Source organism: Vipera berus (genome assembly GCF_964194415.1).
Source record: "Vipera berus genome assembly, chromosome: 10".
Taxonomy (NCBI): Eukaryota; Metazoa; Chordata; class Lepidosauria; order Squamata; family Viperidae; genus Vipera; species Vipera berus.
This window is the reverse complement of record NC_138213.1, coordinates 20,860,514-20,883,089: the sequence shown is the minus strand read 5'-3', so window position 1 is coordinate 20,883,089 and position 22,576 is coordinate 20,860,514. Positions and strand designations below refer to the sequence as shown.

At 42.2% G+C, this 22,576-nt stretch overlaps 1 protein-coding gene and 1 long non-coding RNA gene across 4 annotated transcripts in view; both read right to left on the bottom strand.

The window, feature by feature from the left end:
• The window catches only part of GARRE1 (granule associated Rac and RHOG effector 1), a 56,859-nt gene extending 43,077 nt beyond the window's left edge, over positions 1-13,782 (bottom strand). Inside the window, exons 1-2 of one of the 2 annotated variants that reach the window (XM_081335875.1) lie at positions 13,650-13,782; positions 2,808-3,024 (exon numbers count right to left, since the gene is read on the bottom strand). The gene's annotated coding sequence lies outside the window, so the exon portion shown is untranslated. The remainder of the gene's footprint in view (positions 1-2,807; positions 3,025-13,649) is intronic. The other variant, XM_081335874.1, reaches the window with a different exon arrangement.
• A 3,060-nt stretch (positions 13,783-16,842) lies between these two features.
• Positions 16,843-22,487, bottom strand: LOC308672696. 2 transcript variants are annotated; one of them, XR_014027474.1, is made up of 3 exons: positions 22,428-22,487; positions 19,781-20,239; positions 16,843-17,553 (listed from the first exon to the last, which is right to left on the bottom strand). It is a non-coding gene; the product is annotated as an uncharacterized lncRNA (long non-coding RNA). The 2 variants fall into 2 exon arrangements; XR_014027475.1 differs by lacking the exon at positions 22,428-22,487 and having other exon boundaries at positions 19,781-20,922.
• Between the last annotated feature and the right edge of the window lie 89 nt (positions 22,488-22,576).

The window sequence follows — 22,576 nt, the reverse complement described above, 5'->3', positions numbered from 1 at the left end:
CATTCTCAAAGACTGCCTGGACTGCAGTGTTTTGGGAAAGGTTTCTCAGAAGGGTTTGCCAGTGCCTCCATCCACGAGGTGAGAGGAAGTGACTGGCCCCAGGTCAGCCAGCTGGCTTTGTGCTTAAGGCAGGACCTCAACTGTCAGCCCTCCCAAGCAAACCAGATAGCAAACATGACCAAATGAGCTAATTCTAGTTTCCTAGAAGGCTACATTAACAGAATTTTGCAAGTTTGAAAGTATAAACTTCCCACAGCTACTTTTAACTGCCTAATCCATTATGGCAGGTCGTTCCTAAGCTCCTTTCTCTGATTGTTAAGTCACTGGGGCTCCTGCCTCTCTTCTCTGATTATTTCCCAGGAAGCATCTCTTCCTCATTCCATTACATCACAGTCTCTGGTTCTGCAATGAGCTACGAGTCCATGAGTATCTTTCAGAGTCACACAGGGTGAGATAGATGGTCATAAATAAAAGATAAATAATTTAAACAAAAGTTGGGGGAAGATAGATGACTGAAAAAGCAGGGCCTCTCCTCCTCTTAAACATTTTATCAGGTGAAATATATCTGGCTTATGATTTACAGCAGGGGTCCCCAACCACCGGTCCGTGGACCAGTACCAGGCCACAGCATGCCAGCAACTGGGCTGCACAAACAAGCAAAGTCCCATCCGCAAGACGCAGGCAGCACACAAAACCACGCACCCTCTGGTCCACAGAAAAACCTTTCTCCACGGAACTGGTCCTTACTGCCCGAAAGGTTGGGGACCTCTGGTCTATAGAAATCACTTGCTTCCTCAACCACCTGCAGAGCAAACAGATTGGAGAAGATCTCAAGAGAGTACTGTAAGCTGTTTGCATAATGTGTCTGCAGCCCTCAGCCCCAGGTTGCAGTCATGCTTGCATTGCTTTCGATATGCAGGGGGGGAAAAAGGGAAGCCCATAGGTCAGGCACAAAACAACACATAGTGACCATAATGGCAATAAAATGATTGAGGAACATTGTGAGGGTAATAAATGGACCATAAAGTTATTTTCTCAGGACCACTGTAACTTTGAACAGTTGTTAAACAAATAGTTGGTAAGCAAGGACCATCTGTACTTTGTAGTTACTTACCACCAAGTTGGTGTCTAATGCTAGGGTCTACATTGATTTCCAATTATTACTGGCTTGTTTGGGAGCAGAATGCCTGAAGCCCTTGCTAGAATGCAACATTAAATTCTTTCTTCCTGGAAAGTTTCTGGTCACTGTAAGTTGCACCCACTGACAGAAGAAGCCAAGTGAGAACAAATCAGCCACTGTATATAGGCCCACCATTCTGAATAAGAAATGAGAATTCTTTTCAAATCCAAGTTATCATTTTGCATGAATATGGTAATTGTGCTAAGGAATTTTTTTCTGTGTAAATGAACAACTGACATATACATTTCTCAAATCTTAGCTTATCAGTGGTTAACAGTGATTAATATTTATACATAAGGGTGTAGGTATATACATATGTTGTGTATAGCATGTTTATATGTGTGTTATGTATGCATACACTTTTGAGAGAAGAGAACACAATTTCATTTTTAATGTAAAAATGACAATAAAGGTTATCTTATCTTATCATTTTGGAATAATGGTAACTCAGAAAAATTTCAATCTTATTTTCAGACTTATTAACAAACCCACTATATTACTTTTAAAGTGCATTTAAAGATCCACTAAAACATTTTTAAATCCACCCTAATATTTAGTTAAAAGTCTGAGAGAAAACGCAAACCACATATGAATGAGCCAAAAAGCCACTCCTCCTCACCATCTTTAGCCACAGAGCCATCCCCATCATGATCAAATTTTGCACTGCTTACTGAAATGAACTTGCACCCTGTTCTAATATATTTTCATTTATTTACCATTTCTGCAATCCTCAACATATTTGATGACTGTTAAGTATCTTCACTGTTGAGCTCCATATATTTAACTTATTAAATAATCAGATTGAGTTAATTTTGCTCAACATTTCTTACCACACAAGAACATAGTCTGAGCTCACCTGACTTCTTATCCAAAATTAGAAAACTAGAAAGTAACAAAGGAACTTTATCCTATTAAGTTAACCAAATGTATATCCTTTGAAATGAACAGGCAAAAATGAGTTAAATTCCATTGATTAAAGCTAATTATGCCATAAAATAAAAATCACTTAAGTAAAAGATAAACATTTTACTTGCTCAGATTTTAAAGAAAAAATCCTTTTATCTTGATTATAAATTTGTTTAGTCACACCAGTTTTTCACTACAAAATGCAACATACTTTTTTTACCATAAAATCAGAAATTAATCACTGGCAGTTTGACTACATTAATCAGATTACATATTCAGCCACAAATACAAGGCAAACATCATGATTTAATTAGGTCAAGATAATTTTTAAAGTCATAAAACCAAACAACAAATTGCAAAGCAACACAGGTCAAATTATTAGGTTGCACAAAGCATGTCAGAATGTCTTAGAACTGAACCCAAGTGTGCCATTTTCCTCAGCTTTAATGTACTAAAGAACTAAAATTGTGTTTTTACCTTTCAGACCCTAAATCAAAGACAGAATACTTGTGAGGATAGTAAGGAGGGAGCAATTTTATGTGCCACCTTGAATTGTGCTAAATAAAGATAGAATATAAACCTAATAAAGCACCAGGTGAAATGAATTGCATGAATTTTGGTTGAAACATGTGACTAATGTACACCCATGTATTGCCAAGCAGTTTAACAATGTACTACAAGGAGGTGAAATTCAAGAGTGGCTAACTTTGGAATAACCTACCTGATAATGAAAGATCCAGAAAAAGGGGCAGCACCAGAAAAGTACAGCCAATTGCTTGCTTATCAACAATGTTTGAGTTGCTAATAGATGTGGCAGCTGATGTAGTCCAACAGCATTTAGTTGATAATGAGCTCTTTCCACCAGAGCAGAAAGGAATCCACTCAAACAGCAGAGGTACAGAAGACCAATTCCTAATTGACAAGATGATTCTGGAAAACTGCAAGAGAAGGGAGACCAAGAATGTAGGGTGCATTAATTACAGGAAGACATTCAACTCCCTACCACATGATTGGATAATCAAGCACCTAGAAATAACAGGAGTCAGTAGAAACATCAGAAGCTTTGTGCAAAATTCAATGGCACAATGGAAGACACAGTTGCTGGTCCAGGGTGATAGAATGGAAGCAGTTAATATCAAGAGAGGAATCTTCCAAAGAGACTCATTATTGCCACTACTGTTGTCATTGCACTGATTCCTCTATTAACAATACTGAATAATTCAGTTCATGGTTATCAAACATCAAAAACATCTGCCAGGCTATCCCACCTCCTTTACATGGACAGTCTGAAGCTATATGGAAAAACACCATCTGAAACAGAATCGCTGTTCAACACGCTTCATATACAGTATACAGCCAAGATATTCTTACCATCGAACGGGGAAATTAGTGTAAACTGATGGAATCAAGATGCCCATTGGAAATAACATCGAGTCTGGATGAAGACAATCTCTGTAAATACCTGAGCATCCTTCAAGCTGATAACATGAAGCATAATAAAGTAAGAAAATTAGAAATGAATATATCAAGAGAGTGAAGATCTTAGTCCAAATTCAGCATCAAGGCAATCAACATCTGGGCCATTCCAATCATTACACAGCTGCAATAGAGAAGTGGACTCAAGCAGAACTAAGGGCCCAGGATAGAAACAGCAGGACAAATAATGCCCTTTATCCTCACAGACTCTTCTTACCAAGGCAAATGGCTGTGCGTGAAATGTTGCAATTACATCAGATGGATGAAGATGAAAATAGGGGAATTGGAAGAATATTTGAAGGACAGTGAAGAAAATGCACTGAAGCTAGTATACCAGGACGGCCTACAAGTATTGGAGAAACCAAAGTGGCCTACAAGAAAGATCGAACAAAGAACAGAATGGAGGCATGGGAAGACAAAGCATTACAGGCCCAGTAGATTAAAAAAATAGCAGGGAAAATAGACAATAATAAGACAAAGCAATTGCTAAGAGCAGGAAGTTGAAGAAAGAGACCCAGGGACTAATTCTGGCTGCACAAGACCAAGCCTTAAGAAGAAATGATATAAAACCAGAACTGAGAAGACAGCAACAGATAGTAAGTACTACCTCTGCAAAGAAGCTGAAGAAACAGTGTACCACCTGGTTAGCTGCTGCAAGAACATTACACAGACTGACTACATGCAACAGCATGACAAAGTAGCAACAATACTCCATTGGAAGATATGCAAGAAATATTATTTGCTTGCAAGCAAAACGTGGTGGGACCATAAAATAGAGAAAATCATAGAAAATTAAGAAGCTAAAGCACTTAGGGCTTTTAGACTTCAAACCTGCCACTCCAGACTTAAAAATTATTGATAAAAAGACAAAAAAAGTCTAGATAGTGGACGTGGCAGTACCTGGAGACAGCAGAACAGAAGAGAGGGAAATGAAAAACATAACAAAATGTAAAGACCTACAAACAGAAATTAAACGACTCTAGCAAAAAAAAAGCAAAGGTAGCACCAACAGTAATAGCTGCCTTGGGTGCAATCCCGAAACAACTGGAGCACCACTTGAACACCATTAAGACTGACAAATTCACCATAAGTCAATTGCAAAAGGCAGCTTTACTCGGAAGAGCTTACATCCTGCAATGGTATCGGTAAAAGCTTTAAGTCAAGTTAAACTTCCAGAATTCCTCAGCCAGCATGCCAATCAATCCACACCTAGTGTGGCCTAGAGAAAAACAACAAAGTCAAGATAAAACTCGCTACAGAGCTCTCTCTATGAACCCAATTTTGTCTTATGATACTTTATGTGTCATAGGCGACATTACATCTTGTGACCTAAATGACCTTCTGGGAGGAGGGGGCTTTGTGGTATCCAAAGCAGAACATCCAGATTCAGTCACAATTTTGTTCCATACAGTATTAACCTTGTGAACTCTCAAGCTTCCTCCTTCAGTTACGTATTTGAGATGGACAGTGATTAATATTTATATGTTACTTATATGTAACATATAAATACTATTGTATACTACTATTGTATATAGTATGTTTAAATGTGTGTTATGTATGTGTACACTTTGAGAGCAACTAAATTTCATTTTTAATGTGTGCTATTGTGCCCACAGTAAAAAAATGACAAAGGTTATCTATCTGTCTGTCTGTCTGTCTGTCTGTCTATCTATCATCTTAGTACGTTACAGAGACAGGTCTAGAGTCAATCCACACAGAAATCCTTATATCTCCATCTTTGTCTCCTTTCCTAGTAAATGCTTTTCTAAGCTTGAGGCATTCTACCCGTATCAATGTTAGCAAAATTATAAGAATAAATCATTTGTGAACCAAATCTGTTTGAAAATCTCAATAACCAAAATAAATATCCTTTACTTCAAGATAATTGTTTCAAAAAATTGAAAATCAAACTGCAATTAGTTTCGGCTTTAAAATCTGAAGGCTGAAAGATAACTATAAACTACTTGAAGATCTATTCATTAATTCCATATGAATTAAATCAAAGCTGTGTTACTCAGTCAAAACAGTCTTCAAACATAAATAGAATATTCTTTATTGGCCAAATGGACTGGACACGCAAGGAATTTGTCTCTGGTGTGTAAACTCTCAGTGTACATACAATCAACAAAGTGATAAATCGTAAGATACAATCATAGATCATAAGATACAGCCAACAAAGTGATAATCGTAAGAAAGGAGTAGGTAATAGAAAGATGAGAAGAATAGTAATACAGTCCTACTATATGGTTAGGTATCCTTAGGCATAAAACAGTGCTTTGGGAATTATGTGTTTAGCAGAGAGATAGCATGGGGGAAAAACTGTCTTTGTGTCTGGTTGTTTTGGCATGCAATGCAGTACAGCGGCATCCTGAAGGGAGAAATTGAAACAGTTTGTGTCCAGGATGTGAGGGGTCGATAGATATTTTCTCAGCCCTCTTTCTGGCTCGTGTAGTATAGTATAGCCAAAGAGCTTTAAAAATTCTGAAAAGACAACCATAAATTTGCAAAGCCACAAAATATAGTAAACTTATTCTTAACATTTATTGAACAATATCACTAAAAACAACAATGCCAGGTATGCACAAACTGCTAACCCCCTTGTGTTAAGACAGGAAAGCCACTGCTCTATTTTCTCATGCTATCTTAAAAGTTAATTGTCATATAGGCAATGGGGCTCAGCTCAGCAATTCTATAGACCAGGAGTGTCAAACTCAATTTCATCAAGGGCCGCATCAGCATTGCCCTTGCGCTCGGGGGGTGGTGGTGGCCAGGGTGAGCACGGCCTACTGGGTGGGCGTGGCTGGGCTGCATGTGGTCTACCGGCTGGGCGTGGCCAGCTCTACATCGTTCGGATCAAGGGTGCCTATGGGGGCCTAGGCAGGAGTGGGACCGATCTGAGGATCTCTGGCAGAAGGAGATGGGACCAGGGCAAGTGCCAAGGCATGGTCCACTGGAGGAGCCTCACTGTTCCTCTCAGACCATGCCGGGGGGGGGGGGGGTTGGCGGCGGCGCCAAGGTCAAATGCAGAGCCCTCAAGCACCTGCGGCACTAAGCCCAGCCCCACTTCCCCAAGGGGGTGCCCAGCTGCACTTACCTCCTCTCAAGGCTGCTGCTTCTGTGCTTGCTCTCTCCTTAGCCAGGTTGCTCATGATGGGTACGAGGGCAAAGTCAAGAGGGAGGCCCACTCCCTCTCCATGTGAGGAGACCGGGCTTTGTATCCAAAGCTTCCTTAGCAATAGGATGGGAGACCCCCCAGGATAGGCCAGGAGGAGGGGGCAAGGGGATGGTGAAAGGGCAGCAGGGAAGGTCTAAGGCAGGACTTCCCTCAGACCCTCCCTCTCCTTCCTTCCTTCCTTCCTTCCTTCCTTCCTTCCTTCCTTCTAGTGATGGGAAAACATTTGAGATGAGGGAGGGAGAAAAACAGGCAAGAAACGCAGCTGGGGAAGTGTCATCCTTCATGAGGAATGAAGAAATGCACCATCGCCTGGAAGTGGCCAGCACATGGGCCCTCGCCTACTTCACATATCCGGCTTGGTGGGCTCTGGGGAAAGGGATGCCATGAGCAGCATGAGAGTCGATGTTACCTGCGCAATAGTGCCCAGCCCCCAGCCTGCACCGGTTTTGGCAGGCAGCGGGGAGCTTTCCTCACAGTGCAGAGAGGCTGAGCCGGGTGGCATGAATCTGAAGAGAAGCGCAATGCTGCCCAGCCCCTAGCCTGCCCGAAGTAGGCAGGGCCACGTGCTGGCCACTTCCAGGCAATGGTGCATTTCTTCATTCCTCACAAAGGGTGATACCTCTCCAGCATGTGCCCAGGGGGTGGGGGTGATGCGGCAGGGGCTGGCCCCTTGCTGTTTCCAGACGGCCTTGTGGAGCTAAGACTGAATGCGTTTCAGCATAGATGACCACCACAAAACTGTACATTGGCTCCCGGCTGGGCTGGGCCGGGGCCAAGGCAGTGGGGGCTGTTCCCTCACTGTTTCCAGGATGGCTTTGCAGCCCACATGAAACCACTTCGCGGGCCAGATCTGGCCCCCGGGCCTTGTGTTTGACATGTCTGCTATAGACTATAATTTCCCAACTGTATTGGAGCACAATCATTCTGCTTCAGAATTTGTTTGGCCAATGGCCATTGAATAAAGGAATTATACTCCAGTTAACAGTTTAAGGACTACATAAATAACAGGGAAAGTAATGCTTATTCTTGCATCACGCAAACCATAATACGGTTTAGTCCTATGCTGTTTTAGCTCAGTATGTGAGTTAATCTGGCCCACATGTACAATTAAATCACATTAAGTTTAGAAAAATTCACATTTTTGTCATTGCATACATGTAGTATTCTCATCTGTACATAATTATACTCATCTGAAGTACTGCACTAATTTCATAAACAAAAGGCAAAGCTTTCAGAATTTTCATAAATGTTGACCTCTCAATAATTACCAAACAATAATCAATTAAACTAAGCTATAATATGGTTGGCTCGATTTTGGCTTTTAGCATTTTGACTGGCAAATTGGACAAACTGTGTCTAAACAGACTATTGTGAATCAGGCCAACATGTCTCCATGAGAATAATTTATGTAAGAAATCATAATTCCAAGTTCACAGCTTGCTAATGGAGTCGTATTGAAAAACATTTAAATATGAGCCAGCCGTGTGCTGCAGCTGCCAAAACAGCCAACATAATCCTAGGCTGCATTAAGGGGGATAGAATCAAGATCACATGAAGTTTTAATACCACTTTACAATGCCTTGGTAAGACCACACTTGGAGTACCGCATCCAGTTTTGGTCTCCACGATGTAAAAAGGATGTTGAAACTTGGGCAGAATGCAAAGAAGGGTAACAAAGATGATTAGGAGACATATGAAGAAAGAGTGCAGGAATTGGGTATGTGTAGTTCAACGAAGAGAAGGGTGAGGGGTGACATGATAGCGGCGTTCCAATATCTCAGGGGCTGCCACAAAGAAGAGGGAGCCAAGCTATTCTCCAAAGCACCTGAAAGCAGGACAAGAAGCAACGGATGGAAACTCATCAACTAATCAAGGAGAGAAACGATCTAGAACTAAGGAAAATTTTCATGACAATTAGAACAATCAATGGAACAACTTGCCTCCAGAGGCTGTGGGTGCTCCAGCACTGGAAGTTTTTAAGAAGAGATTGGGCAAAGATTTGACAAAAATGGTATAGGATTTACCGCTTGAGCAGGGGGTTGGACTAGAAGGTCTCAGAGGTCTCTTCAAACTCTGTTATTCTCTTATTCTATTGTTCATTAAAATATGGTTCAGTTAGTTTCAACTTAGTATGTTTTATGAAGATACCCACTGTGATTTTTAAAACCAAGGTTTATGAATTTTTCTGATTGGGAAACCAACTGGGTTAATCATGGTTAAATACTTTACTAATGATTTGAACAATTGGATTGTTTTTTATATTAAGGAATAATTATCTATTTAACATTTCTGGATAGGCAATAACCAAAAAATTTATAACATTTACCAAACTTCATCTCTATTAACAGTATGTTTTTTCCCTATACAGAATCAACAGAAAACGCCTACCTGTAACAAGTGTCTCAAAACACAAATACCTGAAAGTGAAATATAATTCTGTGCGCAAATACTACCAAGTACTTTTTGCATTAAAAGGATGATATAATCACTGTTACTATAATGGTAGGTCAATGGAATAACTGCAATTTAGGATTGGTCTGCAAGTTTACACTTTTGCTTTAACCTTATGCATCAATAAGATTCATTTTCATAAATCAACTGTGCATTTAAGACCTGAAAATGTGCAATAAAGGTACAGTAGGATCCAGAATATAATATTGTCTACAAGAGGTTTTGTAACATAAAGAGTTCTCCTAAAATTATTGATCCTTGTTTTTTGATGCATGCATAATGGCAAGTTCACACCTTATATTAAGCTTTTTTCCTAGTTAATAAGACTTTGAATAAATGCTGAGTTCAAATATTGCATTAAATGTAAGGTGGTTTTAACTTAGTTCTGGTTATATTCACAAATTACACTAAAACAAAGTAATACCTTTAAATGTTGACATCAGCAGCAATAGTTTATATTTTCTAAGAAGATTCTTGCATCTATAGCATTAGCACATTCTAACAAGGCATAAGCCATGGTTCACAAACCATAGTTGAGAGAACTTTATATTGACTAAATATGATTTGTTGACTATTGCTTAGCTTGTGTGAACCTAACAACTGTAGCCTATAGCACACAGATTGCATCTTAGCACAATAGGCAAGCCAGCTAACTGTGGTTTATTAATAAATCATGCTTAATATGTGAGTTGATTATGAGACAGTTATATTTATTCAAACCAGCAACACTAAGTACTACGCAAAGGGTTACATAATTTACTAAGAAAATACCTTGTGGGACATCTATGCTCAAAAATAAGCTGTTTGCAAAGATGGCTTTACACAACACCGCAATACTCTTGCCCTTTGGGTCATTTGTTTCTCTCTTCCTTTTAATCAGGACAATTCTTAACATCTGTGAATCCAGAAGAACAGGGTAACATCTGTGCCATCTCCTGGAGCCACAAAACTTCATCAAAAATTTCTGAGAGGCTGACTGCACATCTCAACAATAGTTTCATAAAGGTAAGCACACAGGGCTGGCTCATTTAGAGAAGAAAACTATTCTTGAAAGTTTTGCCATGCTACAGGTTTAATGCTTTTATTAAGTTCTATGAAAGCTTCTGCTACCATCATTTTCATAACTTTTCAATAAAATAAGAAAAAAACACAGGTGGCTCACATACTGTTCTTAACTATATTCCTTAACTCTCATACTTAGTTGGATCCAGAGTTATACTATTTTATAAACTATAGTTTACAAGTCTTAATTGGTGGATCACATTACATACTCAGCAGTGGCCAAACAAGCCATATTACAGATGAATACAATGTGTGAATCCAACCAGTCACTTGTCCAAATCCATTCACTAACAGCACAATTGGGATCTCAATCTGTATATCAACTTCATGTCATACCAGAGTGACCGAACAATGACTTTCCATAATTAGCAACTTCTACTGCAGCTCCCAAAAACGTGAAGTCAGCATTTCCATCTGCAACACTGGCATATATGCCATTTCAGCATCATTTATTAAGGCTGCATAGGTAAAACAATAATCTCAGCAATATAAAAACTGAACAGAACTGCCAGAAAAATAAAGAGCAGTCTTACATATATACTGCAATTTACTTCCAACTGCAGAAAAATGAAGCAAAAGTTGACATAATGTAAAAAATATATACCATGGAATTTGGGAAAAATATGTTTAAAGTAGAAACCACATAGCAAATCTAACACAAATTCTGCTAGAAGAGCAGTTCGGGTAGTTCTCAACTTATGGCCACAATGGAGCCCAAACTTTCTGTTGCTAAGTGAAGCATTTGTTAAACGAATTTTGCCCCATTTTCTTATTAAGTTAACCACTGCAGTTGGTAAGTTGCTTCCCCATTGACTTTCTTGTCAGAAGGTCGCAAAAGGTGATCACATGACCACGAGACACTGCAACCATTATAAATGTGTCTGAAATTTGGTCATGTGACCATGTGGCGGCGCCTGGAATGGCTGCGGCTGCATTGGCTCTTGAAGGCGAATAGTTTTGGGAGGGATCGTAAGGGCTATAGGCCACATGATCAGGAAGATTTTAATGTGTTTGAGCAACATGGTGGAACTAAGGTAACATACGACATACGACCGACAATCTTTGCTGGCCTGGCGAGTTTCTAGTTGTTTTGGAACTGTTGGTGAGACCGTTAAAAGTCGTTGGCACTGTTTGAATTTGTTCTACCAGCAGCAAGATCTGACTGCTGGCCCAGTGATGGATTCTACTGCAAATCAGGGCTGTTTCCAGAGGAGGCAGAGAGGACCTGGAGCTTATGGGGCGAAGGAACTGGATGAGGCTGTCGGCAGGCCCAGAGGAAGAGAGAGAGGCTTTTGGAGGAGTTGGTGGCGGCGGCAGCAGCGTGCTCCAGGGGCGAAAAGAAGCAAGGCCTCTTTAAGGAAAGGGTGGAAGAGTCAGCATCAGAAAAAGGAAAGAAGGCGAGGTTGTCAGAATACAAGCTAACTTGAGGGCTAATCCACATGGAGCCCCATTTCCATCTGTCCTGTTTGCCATTGTTCACTCCCTAGAGACTAAAATGGACCATGTGAAATTTGAGCGGGCCCCGAACAAGGAGTATATATCGGAGGTGGTGACCCTTTGAGAGCTGTATGCAACGAAATTTCATTTTTATGTATGCCGATTGGTGTACATTCAAAGTGACAATAAAGTTATCATCATCATGTGGATGCTGTAACGATCTTAAGTGTGAAAAAGAGTTATAAATTACTTTTTTCAGTGACACTGTAAGTTTGAACAGTCACTAAATCAACTATTGTAAGTCAAGGACTACTTGTACCGATGAGCATTTTATTCATGTGGTACATTTCATACAGTGCATCATTTCTATAGTACTTGAAGATACCAAATAACATATGAAGCTCCTTTTCTCAGTTCTCCTTACCACATTGTGAGGTAAGTTGCATTAAAAGACAATGCAGTTTCATAATATGTACTAACTCATGCCTTTTGTTTATAAACTGCACGTTTTGTGATGCATAAATACAATCTGAAAATTACAAGTGGGTTAATTCTGTATTCTGAATTCAAAGAAACAATTTAAAGGATATTATTCAATAACAACATATAAAAATGGCAACTTTTAACCTTTCACAGCGTTTTAAAGAAACATTCTTGAATAAATTCCAAATTCAGCCTGTGTGAAACAACTGAACCCTAAATTAAAGTTGTTACTGCTTAATCTTTTGCATAATGTTAATTTTCAAATTATTTTTGCCGTTTCTTTTTCTTTGAACCCATTCCTTATGAAATCAGCTAAACTGAGATAATTCATGGACTGGCTGATAAGGACTCTAGTCCACGTAAAATATAGCACAATAAATGTGTTACTATACTCTAAAAATTTTGCTGTAGCAGATTCTATGTACAAATATCTGAAATACCCCAAAATATGAGCACTATTAAAAACAATTTTACAGATCTATCTTACTCATAGCATTCAAACTAATGAGATAAAGCTACAGCACTAGCTAAACATGCTTTCACGTTTAACACTTTTGTTTATTGCACCTTCATGTGTACTGTAATACTGTTATAAAGCAAGAAATTATATCTTAAGCAATTTAATATTGTGGTGTGAACAATTTGAAACTCTATATAGAAATAACCTTGCAACTTAATGGCAAATTTATCAGACTGAGGAGTAACCTAAAAATAACAATTTTACAATAGATGGGATCATGCTTATTGGGAGTCTTTCCTGAAAATTAAATCATATTAAGAAGGTTCAAAAACAAAAAAAGATGAAGCTCCTTCCTTATGTTCTCTCTATTCAGATGCTGTTTTTTTACTATTAGATGAAATATTTAAGCTTTGGAAATAATATATTACATTCTTGATTCTCAAAGGATGCCGGAGTAAAAGAGATCACAGCCGATGAACTATCGACGGCACGGCAAAAAACGACACTTTCGGCTTCCTCCCCGGGTTCAGAACCAAGGAAACCCGCTCCTTCGCTGACACGATCCCCCCTCCGAAAGGCGCCGTTCCCTGCTCGAGCCAGGCCGAGCTAAAATGGCCCCAGGCCGCCTTTCAGCCCCGCACTACGAGCGGCCCCGGGAGACCATTCCTCCGGCCCCGTCCACCCGCGGGAACGCCGACCGGGGGCCCCGGGCCGCCTCAGCCACGGCCCGGACATTCCGGGGCGGCCGGGCATTCCGGGCCCGGCGGGCTTCGCGCCCCGCCCCGCCCCGCCCCGCCCGGCGGCCGAGGGTCCCGAGCCGCGAGGGGAGAGCCGGGGCCCCGCCGGCGCAGGCGCACTCGCCGCCCTCGGGATTCGCCCTCAGCATTCGCCCTCCGCAGACCCGCGCCTCGCTCGGCCCGCCCAGCCGCGGGGCTCGGCGGCGGCCCGGCTGGAGGGCCGTCAGGCGCGGCGCCCCTTCCTAGGGCGGGCGGGCCCTGGCGCGCGCGGCCCTGGCTCACCTGCCAGCGCACGGAAGGCCCGGCGGCGCTCTGCCCGCGACGCGGTCTCTGCTGGCTGCGCTCCGGAGCGGCGGTTGGGCGGCGGCGGCGGCGGCGGCCCGGAAACGAAGGAGCAGCGGCGGAGGGGAGGGGTCTGCGGGGGGCGGGGCCTCTCCCGGACTGACAGGCGGCGGGGGGCGGGGCCGGAAGCGGTCGAGCGCCCGGAGCGGCGCTTTTCGCCAAGCGGCGCCCTCGGGAGCCACGAAGGGGACTCGGTTGGCTTCCCCCGGCCGGGCGCCGCTTCGGTTACGGCCGACGTCCTCCAGGGCCGCCCGGCTGCCTTGGCTCACCGGCGCCGCCTCCTTCCAAGCCGGCCGGGGGTTCGCGCGGCGTCTGGCCGGGGCCGGGCAGGGGAGCCCTGGAGACGCGCTTCGCTCTTCTGAAAGCCCCGATGCCGGCTAGAAGTGCCGAGGGCCGAGACCTTCTTTATTGTCCGACACCGAGAGATTCCCATTTACTGAGAGGTCAGCCCAAGTATTGATTTGGATTTCTCTTCTGTTCGTTTACTTTCCGTTTTGTTAATTGATCGAAATAAGCTAAACACTTCTACTTCTGAAAGCATTCTTAATTTACAGCATTTTTGCACAGCTGCACAGTGCAGGCAGTCTCGACTTACAACAGTTCATTTAGTGACCGTTTGAAGTTACAACAGCATTGAAAAAAGTGACTTGTGACCATTTTTCACAAGACGGTTGCAGTATCCCCATGGTCACGTGATCAAAATCAACTGATTTACCTTGGGGCCACGTGATCACCTTCTGACCAGCCAAGTCCATGTGGGGAAACCAGGTTCACTTAACAACCATGTTACCAACAACTGCAGTGATTCACTTAACAACAAGTATTGCAAGAGCAGTCGGAAAATGGGGCAAAACTCACTTAACAAATGTCTCACTTAGCAACAGAAATTTTGGGCTCAATTGTCGTCATACGTCAAGGACTACCTGTCTGCTATGGTCCTTCGAGACACAAACGACCGAGCTCTTGGACACATTATGTGGCGACCTAAGTCTCTGGAAAGGCTCTAATGCTGGGAAAGATAGAAGGAGAGAGAAAAACAGCAGCAGGGTGGATGGGTCCACCACAGGAGAATTGAAAGAGCAGCTTAGGGGCAAGACCTTTATGGGGGGGGGGATCTATGCAGTTGCTAGGAGTTGACAACAACTTGATGGAACATAATTAATTGGTCCTGTTCAGGTGCAGCTACTGAACTCTAGAGAAAAGCTGCAGGTAAAGCAAAACTATTCCTGAGCCACCGGTAGCCCCTACTTTGCAGCCCATCTGTGAAGAAAGCAAATAATAAACCTTTTTTATTGTCAAAGTACAACATGTGTACATTGAGATGAGATGAGCCTCCCCCCATGCTCTCTCCCCCCAACACACAGTGACAACAAACCCTCCATCCCACCACACTATGTGAACCAACTACACCACACACCGGCCTCCCAAGTCAATTCTGCATAAGATTATGTCCCATTTAAAAGCCTAACAGGCCACGGATAAAAGCTATTTTTCAGCCTGTTGGTACGGCTGGCTATATTCCTATATCTCCTACCGCATGGTAGGAGAGTAAAGAGATACCGTCCAGGGTGTGAGTCATCCCTGAGAATCTTCCTCACTCTTCCAAGGCAACGAGCCCTGGCGAGGTCATCCAGTGGTGTCAGGGAACAGCCCACAATATCTTGTGCTGTGTCCTCCTTCCTGCCTTCTCCCTGGAGTGTTGGCTATTCCTGCCAGTTTGGTGTCATCTGCAAATTTGATGAGTTCCCCATCTATCCCCTCATCCAAATCATTGATGAAGATGTTGAAGAGCACTGGGCCCAGAACAGAGCCCTGGGGCACCCCACTACACACTTCCCTCCATCTCCCCATGTCACTCCAAAGCTTCATGCATCCTTTTTTTAACAACTATCAGATACAACTATTGAAATTTTAACAACTTATATACAACTATTTTTAACAATTATCAGATAAAAAAATTACAGTTAAAGAAAGATCTTCCAGTTGGCAGAATAAGGAAAAAACTGCTTGGTGAATCTACTGTTTTTCTGGATCAAAGTGAAAAATTATTTTAAAAGATTTTAAACTGTTAGCAAAAAGCTTAACAAGTATTTGATGTAAAAAAGTTTAAACTGATAAAGTATTTTAAAATATTAGTTTTTGGCAAAAAGTGATTTTGAAAATAATGGAATTAAATAGACGAATAGACTGGATTTTCATACAAATGTTTAATGTTAAAGCACACAGGCAATTGGTGTATTTTACAAAACAAGAGATAAAGGTAATATGGAACAGATAGTATGACTGCAACTACAGAGTGTCAAATGAGACTCAAATAAATGTCAAATGAATATTAAGGACACAGAAAGTCTAGAAAAAAAAGTGTGGGGGCGGAAAGTCTCCCATTTACTTTTTCCCTTGTAATTGAGACCCAACAAAACAATATAAGTTTGTGTGGCAAGGGAAAAAAATCACAAGCTAAGTATAAGGTGTTACAAAATGCAAACGAAAGATGAGAATTGTGTTTACCTGATCTGAAAGTGTATTTTGCAGCTTGTTGTTTGGTTTCAATGAAAAAATGAGCATTACTGAGAAATAAAAGACTTTTAGTGTTAGAAGGACATGATCTGAGATTTGGGTGACATAACTATTTATGATACAATAAAGTCAAAGTAAATGTAGATTTAAAAAATCATTATGTTAAATGTGCCATATTGAGAAGAAGGAATAGATACAAACTACTAGACAATGCCCAAAGCAGCCTTGTGACTTTCAGTACAAGAAGCATTTTATACACAAGATAATAGGCAAAGATAGTTAACATATCATGAAATGCCAGAATTTTATCAAGGGGAATGTAAAATAAAATAAACAGAACACTGATGACAGAGGAACATCATTATCAATGGTTTTATTATACAGTTATCAAAAAAAATTAAGGCCAGGCAAAAAAATTCATGGTATTGAAGAATGTAAGAATTTCAAATGGCATTGTGTACAAATGATGACTGTGTAATTGCTAAAATGTATAAGCTTTTATTGAAATTTAAAAAGAAAAAAGGTCAAAGAATGTACATATGATAAAATTGGCTACAATTTTGGTTATAATGTACAAATAGAACAATGAGAGAATATGTGATTGAAAGCAGGGAAATTTATGTTATAATCTGAAAGAGATTTATTTATTTATTTAGTGTATGGCATACAATGTCAGGGAAATCTACACATGCTAGACCAGAGGCCCCCAAACTTTTGGGCACCAGGGACCGCTCCTGTGGAGATTTCTCCGCGGACCAGAGAGGGCATGGTTTCGTGTGCTGCCTGCATCCCATGGATAGGGCTTTGCTTGTTTGTGCAGCCCGGTTGCTGGCATGCTATGGTCTGGTGCTGATCCAAGGACCGGGGGTTGGGGACCCCTGTGCTAGACACACAACGCAGTCCTGACAGCCTAAATTGCTGGTTCATTCTGTTCAGTGCTTACATGCCTATCCTTGGTGCTCCGCAGTGAGCAAACTAGCTTTACAGCAGCTGACTTGTGGCACTCAGGTTGATGGCTCTTCCGGGCTCCTCCGCCAGTCTCGCCTCGCTTCCCCTCATGTCGCGATGCCTCAGGTCCGGCCAAGTCCAGCGCCGGCTTCCGCTCTCCACACACACAAACGCAGCTAGGTTCTTCCCACCGAAGTGGTACCCATTTGTCTACTCACAATATTGTGTGATTTCGAACTGCTGGGTGGGCAGGAGCCAGCGGTTGAACGACAGGAGCTCACTCTGTCTCACGAGCCGGGATTCAAGCGCCAGAAGGCAGACCATTTCTGGCTGGCAGGTCCAGAATCATTAAGCCTCTGTGCCACCACGCCCCCCAAATCTGAAAGAGAATTTATATAAAATGATGAACCATTAGAATATGAACCCCAAAAAAATATGCAGTGTGTAAAGGCACTTCAAAGTTATGTTGGAAATGTGAATAACAATCATTTTATCATGCTTGGTAATGAGTTTGGGGTTCAAATATAGTGATTCAGAGGATTTTGAATATTAACATTCAAATTAAACCAGAATTCTTTCTCTTGGGACTGATGGAAAAGCATTTGGAAAAGACTAATGCAATACTGTACGTACTGTATGTATGTATCGTAACTGCAGTGAGCTTATTGCACAAATATGAAAGGACTTCAGAAGAATTACATCAGAAGAATGGTTGTTGATGAGTTTGCTGAAGTGGCTAAATTGACTCGATTAGAGAAAAAAAGCAATATTTAGATTCATTGGTGATTGGAAACCCATTATAGATATTTTTGCATAAAAAAGGAAAAAATAACATGATTCATGGTTTTGATGATTAGATGGATAGAATATAGAAAAATGAGTATCGTGATTTAACTTTAGATAGAGAGGTTAAAATATAATTGTACTTATAACTGCTGTGAAGAATATTGGAAACTACTTTGTATCTTTCTGTTTTTCTTCTACTTGTTTTTCTTCTCTTGCAGTTTTTGTTTCCCCTTTATTTCCTTCCTCCCTTTCCCTCCTTGCTCATTTTTTTCCTTACTTTGCATTGCATTAGTTTCTATTAATCTTTTTTAAAAGTTTAAATATATTTTAAAACTATTGCCCAATATAAGCAGACTGAGGTGTGTGATATGTGTGTATTACTGCAGCTAAAATGGTTGATTTGCACATTGTTCTAACAAACTGCATTAAACCTGAAACTAAAATGGCAGCTGCAAAACCACCTACGCTGTCTTGTTCATTTTGAACCACCAAGGGGCTAAATGTCGTGAAGGACATAGAATTACACCTTTTATCAGTGGATGCACATGACCCATAGACTGTTTTAGGCAGATCAGTCTGAGGTGGAGCGAGAGAGAAAAAGCAACTGCTGCACAAACTACTAAAAGTGGGAGAGCCTGAATACTACTCTGTAATGCCACCTGCTGTTGATATCAAGTACAGTATTATAAACCAATTCATTCTTTCACACATATACAGGTAATCCCCATGTTACGACAGTTTACTTAGTGACCGTTCAAAGTTATGCTATAAGCCCCAAGTATTTACGACACAATCCTGAAATTATGAACGTTGCAGCACCAGGGCAGTCATTCACACTTATGAATGCCCATTCCCCCCTTCCCACATTTGCTTCCCCCCTCCCATCCTGCTGCGCTGGGTCACTTACCTTGCAAAGATCTGACTGCTCTCTGCTGCTGTTTCTTTGGCAATTTCGCTTCCAGCACCCGATCGATCGGCTTGCAAACGCTTTTTACGCACCGAGAGTGAAATGTTCCGGGCACTATGATCTCGCAGGACTTCAGGCGCTGCCTCCAAGTGTCCCGTCGGTTTGCAAATGTTTTGCACGGAGACTGGAAGCTTCTGGGCGCTGTGATCTTGCAGCCTGAAGTCCCGTGAGATCACGGCATCCAGAACATTTCACTCTCGGTACGCAAAAAGCATTTGCAAGCCGATCGGATGCTGGAAGCGAAATCGTCAAAGAAACCGTAGCAGAGGGGATAGATCTTCGCAAGGGGGGGGGGAGAAACAATTGCATGAGGTATCTCAGTGGGTCAGGGGAGGCCTTGGTTGGTCTTAAGCATGTGGCCTGTTCTATCACTAGGCCCCCCCCATGGCCTTCCCCACCCTGAGATACCTCATGTGCGCTTAACGACCTGCGCGTCTGGTTAGCAAATGCGTGGGCGAAAGCGAGGAGTTTTCACATTTATTTTACTTGATTCACTCGCATGAATCCTCAGATTATGAATGTAACTGGCAGGCTCCGTTACATTCATAATTTGAGGACTACCTGTGATCCCAAATTAGGAACCCGCTGCTGGCATCTCTTTGTACTAAAAGACGTAAGATTTTGTGGACTCAGCCTTCCATCCTTCCGAGGTAGGTAAAATGAGGACCCAGATTGTTGGGGGCAATTAAGCTGACTTTGTAATAATGCCGCTTGGGGTGTGTGTGAAAGCCCTAATAAGCAGGCATATACATAGAATGAAGGCTACTGCTAAGCTTGTAAGCCGCCCTGAGTCTTCGGAGAAGGGCGGGATATAAATGGAATTAAAATAAAAATAAATAAAACTGTAACTCACTTCTTCGAGAGGCAGCTTGAAGAAGTGCGTAAGGTGTTAGGCCTCGGGCACAAAGGAGTCGGATGGCTTTGGGCCGGCCCCTCTCTCAGCCCCAGGAGGCGGCAATGGCAAATCCCTTAAAAAAAAACATACCAAGAAAACTGCAGGGACTTGTCCAATGAAAGTCAGGAATCAACACTGACTTGAAGGCATCCCCCCCAAAAAAAGTTCACTTGATGTATAAGGAGAAATTCCTGACAGTGAGAACACTTAAGCAGTGGAAAGGCTGGCCATCAGAAGTTGTGGGTGCTCCATTGCTGGAGACTTTCAAGAATAGACTGGAGAGCCGTTTGTTCGTTGTAAGTTGTTGTTGTCATGCATTAAGGCACCACATAACCTGACTCAGAGTTGTGATGTTTTTATGATGGTTAAGCAAATGTGGCAGTCATTAAGCAAATCCCTTTTCCCCAGTGGGTATTTCTTGCAGGAAACCAGAAGTAAACAAGAAAAAAAAGTCATATGTTGTGCTCATGTGACCATGGAACAGTACAAATGGCTGTCAATGTGAGCCATTGCCAAGCGCCCAAAATATCACCTGACATGATGTGTGTCTGTGCATGCAGCAGCCATAACTTTGAAAACGGGTCATAAGTAGCTTTTGGGGGTCACTCATGACTTCAAATGGTCATTAAGTGACTGGTTGTAACTTGACTAATTGCATTAAAAACTAATTGTGTTATTTAAGGTCTTTTGAGGAAGGTTGAAAGTTTCCAATGTATGTGAATTTGTCAGTCTCTTATTCTACGATGCTGCTGTAGTTTGTTTATTCTAACACGACAACAGAGAAATCTGCACTCAAGTGTTCTGGGAAATTGAAATAATCTGCTATTATTTTGTCTTTGTTGGGAGCCCAGCCATATCAAATTTGTGTCTATTAAGTCTTTTGCATCAGATCTGGCCTGTGTGTGTGTAACATGGAACCCTGAGGGGCGCTGCTGGCAGATGGTGGCATAGATCAGGTTGGAGGAAGAGCAGGTGAGTAGTGGCTTTCCGTTCCCCCCTCCATCTGAAAGGAGTAAGCCATTGTTACACAGCACACCCAGGATTATGGATCTCATAAACTTCTGCCCAACTTCATACCTCCAATTTGATGAACAAATTTATCAACAAATTGAAGGCATACCTTTAGGATCACGGCTTTCAAGACTTATAGCGGAGATCATAATGCCACATCTGGAAGTAGTAGCATTTCCACAAATATGGATCAGGTATGTAGATGACTCCTTCACTACAATAAAAGAGGACCAAGTAGAAAATACCTGCAAAACCATCTTCCACAACATCTTCAAAGGAATTCAGTTTATCAGAGTAGAAGAGAACAACAACTTACTACCTTTCCTGCATATCCTGATCAACAGAGACAGTGATGGCAAACTAGAAACACAAGTATAGCAAAAATCACCCACACCAATTAAGTGCTCCACTACCAAAAGCAATAACCTAACCTCCCTGTAGGGAAGCTGCGTAAGGACTTTATTTAAACAGTAACACACTACAGCAACCCTGAACAACAGAAAAAGGAAACAGTACATCTATACAATGTCTTCCAACAAAATGAATATCCACACAATTTCATCAAAAAGTGCCTGACCACTCATACCCAATATAGCACAACCACCACAAGCTGTATTAAGAATAACACTGCCATACATCAAAAATATCCCAGAAACTGCCAACAGTCTATTACAACCACATGTAATCAGTGCAGCACAAAAGCCAACTCAAGCCCTCCGAAACATCCTAAGTAAACCAAAAGACCCAGCAGCCCCCCCCAAGGAAGAGGAGACACCCACAACAAACAGTGTAATGACTGCAACAGCTACTACATAGGACAAACAGGCAGAAGAGTAGCAGAAGACATCCATGAAAACCAACTAGCAGACAGAAGACAGGATGAAAACTCTTTAATTTCACAATATATGGGCAGATTTAACCATAGTTTCAAATGGGAAACTATGACCATCCTAGTCCAAGCCAAATCCAAAAATGCCAGGGAATTTCTGGTATGTGTGTATACTATGCAAAAGAGACAATCAACAAAAAGACCCAAGCCCCTCTCCAACAGCAGTCAGCACCCAGATGAGCACAGATGAAAAACAACCCACAATCAAGTAAACGGTAGCCCAGGAACTGCCAAACCAGCTAACAGTGATCAGCCCAGCCACAGAACCTCTAAGACACACACACACACCCGCCCCCAGCACTGACCGGGAAGCCTCTGGAGATGGGCACCAACTTCACGCACCAACAACAAGCACCATAAGGCAGGACGAGAAACAATGGATGGGAGCTAAGGAGACATTTCCTGCCAGTTAGAACAGTTAACCGGCGGAGCCACCAGAAGTTCTGGCTCCTTCATCCCCGGAGGTTTTCAAAAAGAGACTGGACACGCTCACTCGTCTGAAATGGCCCAGGGTCTCCTGCTTGAGCAGGGGGCTGGACTAGAAGACCTCCAAGGTCCCTTCCAGCTCTGTTCAATTCAAGGTAAACCGAGAGAGATCCACTGCCTACTAGCACCAACGAGGTTACATCTGCAAGAAAACAACCCAGCTCAGAGAGCAGCCAGGACGCCGCCTCCTCCGTTTTCCGAGCTCTTGTTCCCGTTCACCTTTAACCGAATAAACCGCAATCGGGATCCACACGACACGCGAAGGCGAGCCAGGCGCGCTCGTTCCGACGGAAGGAGGAGACCCGCAGAGGCCTCCGGGAGGGCGGGGCGAGAGGCGGGGCGTGGGCGGGGCTCCCGGTCTCAGCCAA